The sequence below is a fragment of the Amblyraja radiata genome, chromosome 10 (genome assembly GCF_010909765.2).
Source record: "Amblyraja radiata isolate CabotCenter1 chromosome 10, sAmbRad1.1.pri, whole genome shotgun sequence".
NCBI lineage: Eukaryota > Metazoa > Chordata > Chondrichthyes > Rajiformes > Rajidae > Amblyraja > Amblyraja radiata.
The window spans coordinates 70,071,896-70,081,231 of record NC_045965.1 but is presented as its reverse complement, the minus strand read 5'-3'; the positions used below and the strand labels follow the sequence as shown (position 1 = coordinate 70,081,231).

The 9,336-nt window shown below is 47.0% G+C and overlaps 1 long non-coding RNA gene across 1 annotated transcript; it reads right to left on the bottom strand.

Moving 5' to 3' along the window:
• Positions 1 to 1,594: 1,594 nt before the first annotated feature.
• On the bottom strand, positions 1,595 to 7,421 carry LOC116978159. Its single transcript, XR_004413400.1, has 3 exons — positions 7,367 to 7,421; positions 4,312 to 4,380; positions 1,595 to 1,680 (listed from the first exon to the last, which is right to left on the bottom strand). It is a non-coding gene; the product is annotated as an uncharacterized LOC116978159 (long non-coding RNA).
• Positions 7,422 to 9,336: the final 1,915 nt, after the last annotated feature.

Below are 9,336 nucleotides of genomic sequence, written 5' to 3'. Positions count from 1 at the left end.
AAAATACAAACTATACAGACAACACATGTTGTCAGGATTGAACCCAGGTCTCTGGCGCTGTGAGGCAGCAACTCTACCACTGTGCTGCCCAATCTTTCCCCAAACACTGAAACCCAAGAGAGGTTTTGAAACAGGGGCCTTACCTTAAAGTAATCTCCAGGAAGACCAGATCCCGAGAGCTGACAAAGATGTACAAAACAGTCAAATTAATACACCACAAATATTAAACTTTACTTTCCCTGTAACAGGAGCCAACTACAACCGGGGAACATGGCTCTGTTCATAGACAAAGTGCTGGAGGCATTCAGCAGTTCAGGCACAATCTGCCTGACTGCAAGTGGAATGGACAGATGACACCTCAGGTCAGCAACCTTCCTCAGACTGATGAAAGAGAGTGAAAAGAGGCAGAGGCACGCAGGACAAAGCCAGCAAGTAAATATGTGGTACACGTGAGGCGTGATGAGCATATGGATGGAGTGAGTGCCAAAGGCTCAAGGTGAAAGAGACAAAATGCCAAATAAGGAGAGAATGGAAATATGAAACTAGGAGAGATATGGGAGGAAGGGATAGATGGAATATGGGACTGTTTGAGAGATGAGTGTACAGTGGGTGGGAAAGGACTAGTGTTAGTTGGTTAGTTAGTGAGTTAATTAGTTAGTCAATTAACTAGTTAGTCAGTCAATTAGTTAGTCAGTCAACTAGTACAGTGTTGGGGGGAGTGAAGGAAAGTACACTCAACCCTCAACTTCTTGTCCCATATTTCCCTTTTACCTTCCCACCCCACCTCCCTCTGGCTTTACATTTCACAGCTCTTGTCCTTATCCCACACATTTTATCACTTTCACCTTCAGCCTTTGTCACTTACTTCACCCATCTGCCCATCACCCACTCACCTGTATCCACCCATCGCCTGTCAGGCAGTACCCCAACCCCCACCTCATTTCCAGCTTTCTCCCGTATTTGTCTGAAGGCTCCCGACCTGATTAGTCATCTGTCCATTTCTTCAGATGCTGCCCGACCCACCAAGTACCTCCAGCACTATTGCTTATGCTCATATTCCAGCGCCCCGAATTGAAAGAACCGTGAATAAAAATTAATTAGAGATAGCGTGGAAACAGGCCGTCTGGCCCAGCGAGTCTGCACAATCCAGCGATTACCCCGTATACTAGCACTATCCTACACACTAGAGACAGTTTACTAAAACCAATTAACCTACAAATCTCTGAGCCAGCCTACAGATGCTGCCTGACCCATCGAGTTCCTCCAACTCTGCTTTTATTGCTAAAGATCCAGCATCCTGAATTATAAAACCCTTGACCAAAAATAAATAAGAAACCCCATTGTTAATCTTTCAAAAACTTATCTCCACTGAAACCAAAAAAGGGATTGAAATAGGGGCCTTACCTTCACACCATCTCCATGAAGATCAAATCCAGATAGACTGGATAAAGTTGCAGGAACGTTAAGGGCGTGCAGCAGTTCACAATATCAGAGGAAACCCGACCACAACAGACCAGACTCTACTTTAACCGACAAAAACATTAAATGAGACTTCTGTATCAGGAGAACAGCAATGGGAAATAAGTTTATTCCATCTTACGCCAACATTTGGCAGAACGGGAAGAGACAGTCTAACCCCAGCAGACATTTCCAGCAGCACAGGTCCAGTCCTTGGAGATCCTGGGTGGAAACAAACGCAAATTATTCAGAGCAAACAGATTGCAGCAACGCAGACACTCACCAAACCAAACATAGATATAGACCAACTCTAAAGAACTACAGTAGGGTGAATGGAAGGGGCGGGATTAGTAAATTGTAATAAGCCTCAAGAGCCATGACTATTAAACTCACATTCCCTCAGATAACTTTAACCAAGGAATAACTAGGTCACAAACAGTGCTGGAGGTACTCAGTGGGTCAGGCACCACCTGCCCGACTGCAAAGGAATGGACAGATGTTTCAGATCAGGACCTTTCTTCAGAGTGATGGAGTTGGGAGAAAGCTGGAAAGAGATGGGAGCAGGACAAAGCCTGGTGAGTGATGCTGGATACAGTTGGGGGCTGATTAGCAGATAGGGGAGTAGTGACAAAGGCTAGAGGTGAAGAGGAGACAAGTGTCAGACAAGAAGAGGTGTGACATGCAAAGCCAGAGAGAGGGATCTGGGAAAGAGGGGAATGTGGGACAGTGATGAGCGTACATTAGAGGGGAAAGGAGTAGGGTGACCGGAGTGTTGAGTGAGGTGCACACCAGGGTGGGGAGTGTAGGGAAAGAGGGGGTGTCCCTTCATCAGTATGCTCATTCCCATCTCCAAGTCCCATTCCCTTTTATCCCTTCTGGTCCCATTACACCCGGATAACCGGCCCATTACACCCGCATACCCGGCCCATTACACCCGGCCCATTACAACCACATACCCGTCCATTACTCCCTCATACCTCGCTCCAGCTTTACATTTCACACCTCTGGAATGTTTTGTCATCTTTTCACCTCTAGCCTTTGTCCTTTTCTCCACCATCTGCCCATCATCCCATCACCTGTATCCACCCATCACTTGCCAAGCTTTGCCCCATTTCCCTTTTCCAACCTTCTCCCACTACTCCAGTCTGAAGGCTTCCAAGCTGATGTCATCTGTTCATTTCCTCCACAGATGTTGCCTGACCCGCTGAATTCTGCCAGCACTGTTTATTTGTTCCATGGCCAAAACCCAGAATAAATCCCTGTTAGGATGAAGGCCAAGACAATGAGGAAGTGGGGAGCCTAATGAAGGCAAGTGGATTTAGACAAGGGTAATGATCTAATGGGCCAGCCCAAAGTGGCCGTTCCCCAGTCAAGACCTCAGATTGGACAAGTCTTCAGGTCACCGTATCCTCAAGCACAAGTACACACCAGGCAAAGTCCAGAGACAGAAGGCAGCGCCATCCAGTCAAGTGGTGTCAGGAGAAGGTGATCACTGGTATCATGCTGGCGGAGGGGAATCCACCACATTGGCATGTGGAACCAATATCTCACCCCCATATATCCCCCTCACTGTCCGCATACATCCCCATACACCCCCCACCCCCATATATCCCCCTCACTGTCCCCATACATCCCCCACTCCCCATACATCCCCCTCACTGTCCCCATACACCCCCCACTCCCCATACATCCCCCACACATCCCCCTCACTGTCCCCACCCCCCCCCCCCCATACATCCCCCTCACTGTCCCCATACACCCCCACCCCCATACATCCCCCTCACTGTCCCCACCCTGGAAGGTGATCACTGGTATCATGCTGGCAGAGGGGAATCCACCACATTGGCATGTGGAACCAATATCTCACCCCCCATACATCCCCCCCCCCCCACTGTCCCCACCCCCCATACATCCCCCCCCCCATACATCCCCCCACTGTCCCCACCCCCCATACATCCCCCCCATACATTCCCCCCATACACCCCCCTCACTGTCCCCACCCCCCATACATCCCCCCCCCATACATCCTCGTCCCCACCCTGACCAACAGCCCCAGGTACAGGCAGAAACTCACTACTAGAGACACAAGTACATACCAGTGGTCCCTGTTAAACTCCTTCAAGTAGGCCCAGACCACAACTTTAGTGAATAAACCTTAATGAGGGGAAGGGGCAATGTAATCTTTAAACTAAAGTGGGCCCCAAGCTGAGACAGGCTGAGCCCAATTAGAGAAAACAATTGTTAATCTTTCCCAAACCTTCATCCACACTGAAGCCCAAGAGAAGGTTCTAAACAGGGGCCTTACCTATGTACCAACTCCATAACCATATTCACATAGACCAAGTTATATACAAAACAAACCAATGTCACGTTAGTGATTTGTAGTCTGCTGACATCCTCCTTCACACTGGACACCTAGAGAGGAAGAGATTCCAATTGAAATTAAATGTCATGAGAAACAGGATCGGCCATTGAAAGGATTGTAGTGAACCCTACAGGGTAGCAGAATACATTGACTACTGTAATTCACTGGCACAGCAACATGCCAGCTTTGTTGAAGGGCAGCACAGTGGCACAGTGGTAGAGTTGTTACCTTACAGTGCCAGAGACACGGGTGCTGTCTGTACGGAGTTTGCACGTTCTCCCAGTGACCAAGTGGGTTTTCTCAGAGATCTTCACTTTCCTTCCACTATCCAAAGATGTGCAGATTTGTACGTTAATTGACTTGGTATAAATGTAACATTTTCTCTAGTGTGTGTAGGATAGTGTTAATGTGCAGGGGTCGCTGGTCGGTGCAGACTCGGTGGGCCAAAGGGCCTGTATCCGCGCTGTGTCTCTAAATGTGAAACCTACCATGTCACATGAAGTGTTCTCCCCGACACTGCCCCTGATACCATACCCTTTACCATGGACATTGAAACCCTGTGCACAAACAGATACGAGCATACAGCCAGTTCAAATATCTGGAGAAACACACCATGACAAGCCAGATACTACTTTAACCAACAAAGAAATACTTTGAATTAAATGAGACGTACAAGTAAAGGAACAGTAGCGACGTTTGGCAGAATGGGGAAGAGAGTCTAACTCTGGCAGACTCTTCCAGCATCAGAGGACCTAGTCTTTGGAGATCCTGGGTGGAAACTGGGTGGAAATTGATTCTGGCAACATAGACAAACATACTAAACCAAATATAGATTTAGACCAATTCCAAACAAAGCTACAGTTGGGTGAATGGAAGGGGCAAGATTACCAGGTTGGGGGGGGGGGTGCAGGGAAAGAGGGGTTCCCATCACCAGTATGCCGATTCCCCACCTTCATGCCACATTTCCCTTTTATCCCCTCCCATGTCAAACCGAACACTTATTCTCACCTAGTCCCATCTACCTGCACTCAGACCATAACTCTCCATTCCTTTCCCATCTATATACCTATCCAATTTATTTTTAAATGATAAAATCGAACCTGCCTCCACCACTTCCACTGGAAGCTCATTCCACACAGCTACCATTCTCCGAGTAAAGAAGTTCCCCCTCATCTTCTCAAATCCATCTGCTAATCACCCACCCCACATGCCAGGCTTTGTCCCACCCCCACTTCCCATCTTTCTCCCCGCTACTCCAGTCTGTAGGTTTCTAACCCAAAAGACCATCTGTCTATTTCCCCCACAGATGCTGCCTGACCCTCAGAGTTCCTCCAGCACTCTGCTCAACATTCCAGCACCCTGAAATACAAGGAATGTGACCACAAAGCAATTAAGAAAATACATTGTTAATCTTTCTCAAAGATTTATCCTCATTGAAACCACAAGAGGGTCTAAACAAGGGCCTTAACGTCATACCATCTCCACAAATACTAGATTGACTTGGTTATAACAAAAAAACAGATCACTTTAATGATTGAAATCTCCTGATATTCTTGATCACCAATTAGTCTAAGATCGGTAGTGGGGAAACTGCAAGAGTCAGTTATTAAAGATGGGATAGCAGCACATTTGGAAAGTGGTGAAATCATTGGACAAAGTTAGCATGGATTTACGAAAGGTAAATCATGTGTGACGAATCATATAGAATTTTTCGAGGATGTAACTAGTAGAGTGGATAAGGGAGAACCAGTGGATGTGTTATATCTGGACTTTCAGAAGGCTTTTGACAAGGTCACACATAAGAGATTAGTATACAAACTTAAAGCACACGGTATTGGGGGTTCAGTATTGATGTGGATAGAGAACTGGCTGGCAAACAGGAAGCAAAGAGTAGGAGTAAACGGGTCCTTTTCAGAATGGCAGGCAGTGACTAGTGGGGTACCGCAAGGCTCAGTGCTGGGACCCCAGCTATTTACAATATATATTAATGATTTGAACGAGGGAATTGAATGCAACATCTCCAAGTTTGCGGATGACACAAAGCTGGGGGGCAGTGTTAGCTGTGAGGAGGATGCTAGGAGGCTGCAAGGTGACTTGGGTAGGCTGGGTGAGTGGGTAAATGCATGGCAGATGCAGTATAATGTGGATAAATGTGAGGTTATCCACTTTGGTGGCAAAAACAGGAAAGCAGACTTATCTAAATGGTGGCCGATTAGGAAAAGGGGAGATGCAACGAGACCTGGGTGTCATGGTACACCAGTCATTGAAAGTAGGCATGCAGGTGCAGCAGGCAGTGAAGAAAGCGAATGGTATGTTAGCATTCATAGCAAAAGGATTTGAGTATAGGAGCAGGGAGGTTCTACTGCAGTTGTACAGGGTCTTGGTGAGACCACACCTGGAGTATTGCGTACAGTTTTGGTCTCCAAATCTGACGAAGGACATTATTGCCATAGAGGGAGTGCAGAGAAGGTTCACCAGACTGATTCCTGGGATGTCAGGACTTTCATATGAAGAAAGACTGGATAGACTCAGCTTGTACTAACTAGAATTTAGGAGATTGAGGGGGGGGGGGGGAATCTTTTAGAAACTTACAAAATTCTTAAGGGGTTGGACAGGCTAGATGCAGGAAGATTGTTCCCAATGTTGGAGAAGTCCAGAACAAGGGGTCACAGTTTAAGCACAGCTTAAGGATAGAGGGGAAATCCTTTAGGACAGTATGAGAAAAACATTTTTCACACAGTGAGTGGTGAATCTCTGGAACTCTCTGCCACAGAAGGTAGTTGAGGCCAATTCATTGGTTATATTTAAGGGAGTAAGATGTGGCCCTTGTGGCTAAAGGGATCAGGGGGTATGGAGAGAAGGCAGGTACGGGATACGGAGTTGGATGATCAGCCATGATCATATTGAATGGCGGTGCAGGCTCGAAGGGCCGAATGGCATACTCCTGCACCTATGTTTCTATGTTACTCCAGCAATGTGTCTATCTTTGGTATAAACCAGCATCTACAGGTTTTTGTTTCTACATTTACATCAGCCAGATTCAATTTCAGTTGTGATACGGTTAGGGTATCATCACTTTAGTAAACATAGAAAATAGGTGCAGGAGGCCATTCAGCCCTTCGAGCCTGCAACACCATTCATTGTGATCATGACTGATTGTCTCAAATCAATAACCCGTGCCTGCCTTCTCCCCATATCCCTTGACTCCACTAGCCCCTAGAGCTCTATCTAACTCTCTCTTAAATCCATCCAGTGACTTGGCCCCCACTGGCCTCTGTGGCAGGGAATTCCACAAATAAGATTTCAAAGATACATCCTTTTATTCTGACACTGTGCCCTCTGGTGCAAGACTCTCCCACTAGTAGAAACATCCGTTTAGTTTGGAGATACAGCACAGAAACAGCACAATTCCAGTTGCACCAGAAAAAAATCATCATTAAAAACCCTGGATACTTCAAATGACAACAATTATAAGGAAAAGTCAGCAGAATTAATCAAAGAAGCAAACACAATTCAGTAGAAAGCTGTAGTTTTCTCACCGACCTCATGCCCTGGAGATGTAGATCCACATCAGACACAAGGGGAGACTCCCTGTCTCTACCCTGAGCTCTGCTCCCATCCACAGCCCAGGACCACTGCTCCCATCCACAGCCCAGGACCACTGCTCCCATCCATCCACAGTCCAGGACCACTGCTCCCATCCATCCACAGTCCAGGACCACTGCTCCCATCCATCCACAGTCCAGGACCACTGCTCCCATCCATCCACAGCCCAGGACCACTGCTCCCAGCCACAGCCCAGGACAACTGCACTCAGACACTCCTACAACTCCCCCTTTTATACACAGCAGCTGACAATGTTCTAATCAGCTCCAATCAAGCCAATTACCACATTAACCCTTCGCCCACCAGTGGCCGATCAATGTTTGTTGCACTACATCATGATATCCACCTGGGGCAGTAGTTGTCTGTGGGACAATGTTTGTTGTACACATCATGATATCCACCTGGGGCAGTAGTTGTCTGTGGGACAATGTTTGTTGTACACATCATGATATCCACCTGGGGCAGTAGTTGTCTGCGGGACAATAATTGCCCTCCGACTTGTTGCTCTTTGCATAAAGTGGGTGCTTGCATTTCCTTAAGTCAGAGAAGACCATAACACACAGAATCAGAATTAGGCCATTCGGCCCATCGAGTCTACTCCACGATTCAATCATCGCTGATCTATCTCTCCCTCCCAACCCCATTCTTCTGCCCATAGCCCCTGACACCCGCACTAATCAAGAATCTATCTATCTCCGCCTTAAATATATCCACTGACTTGGCCTCCACCGCCGTCTGTGGCAATGAATCCCACAGATTCACCACCCTCTGGCAAAATAAATTCCTCCTCATCTCCTTCCTAAAGGAATTTAATTCTGAGGCTGTGTCCTCTGGTCCTAGACTCTTCCACTAGTGGAAACATCTTTTTAGTTTAGTTTAGAGATACAGCATGGAAACAGGCCCTTCAGCCCACAGAGTCTGTACCGACCAGTGATCACCCTGTACACTCGCACTATCCCACACACTAGGGACAGTTTTACAATTACCAAATTACCAAAGGCAATTAACCTACAAACCCGCACGTCTTTGGAGTGTGGGATGAAACCGGAGCGCCCGGAGAAAACCCACGCAGGTCATGGAGAGAACGTGCAAACCCGTAGTCAGGATGGAACCCGGGTCTCTGGCGCTGTGAGGCAGCAACACCACCGTGCCGACCTATTTTTTGTTATTTTTCTATCCATGATTCCATTTTTTATTCAACACCAGCTCGCTGGTTCACAAATTGTTCACATTGAGAATGTCAACGTGAGGGGCAACTTTTCCACACAGAGGGTGGTGAGTGTGTAGAACGAGCTGCCGGAGGAGGTAGTTGAGGCTGGGACTATCACACTTGGACAGGTACATGGATAGGACAGGTTTGGAGGGATGTGGGCGAAACACAGGCAGGTGGGACTAGTGCAAATGGGGCATGTTGGCCGGTGTGGGCAAGATATAACCATATAACCATATAACCATATAACAATTATATAATTGTTCTCCTCTATAATCTTTGGTTGAGCGTTTGGGATGCTCTGTGCAGTTTTAATAACTCTCTGCAGCGCTCTCCTCTCAGCCACAGTGCAGCTAGCAAACCACACCAGGATGTAGGTATGTTACAATACTTACCTTCAGCAGCGCTGCAGTTCTGCCACTGGTCGTGTGCGCAATTTTGGCGCGTTTGAGGGGGGGCGGGGTTAAAACGCAATTTTCTCTTACCTTGTCCTGGATTATATTTTGTCGGAGTCCAAGCGTTTGCTGAAGAATCGTTCTGACGGCCATTCTGTGTCTTTTTTATTTAAATCGCCTGACAATTTCAACGCTGGAGTCATTTTAAAACCAGTTTCTAAAGCCGTAAACGCCGACAACGGGGACGGATTTTATGTAGGTGACAGGTAAAAGAAAGTTGTTTATTTTTATGTATAAAAGTG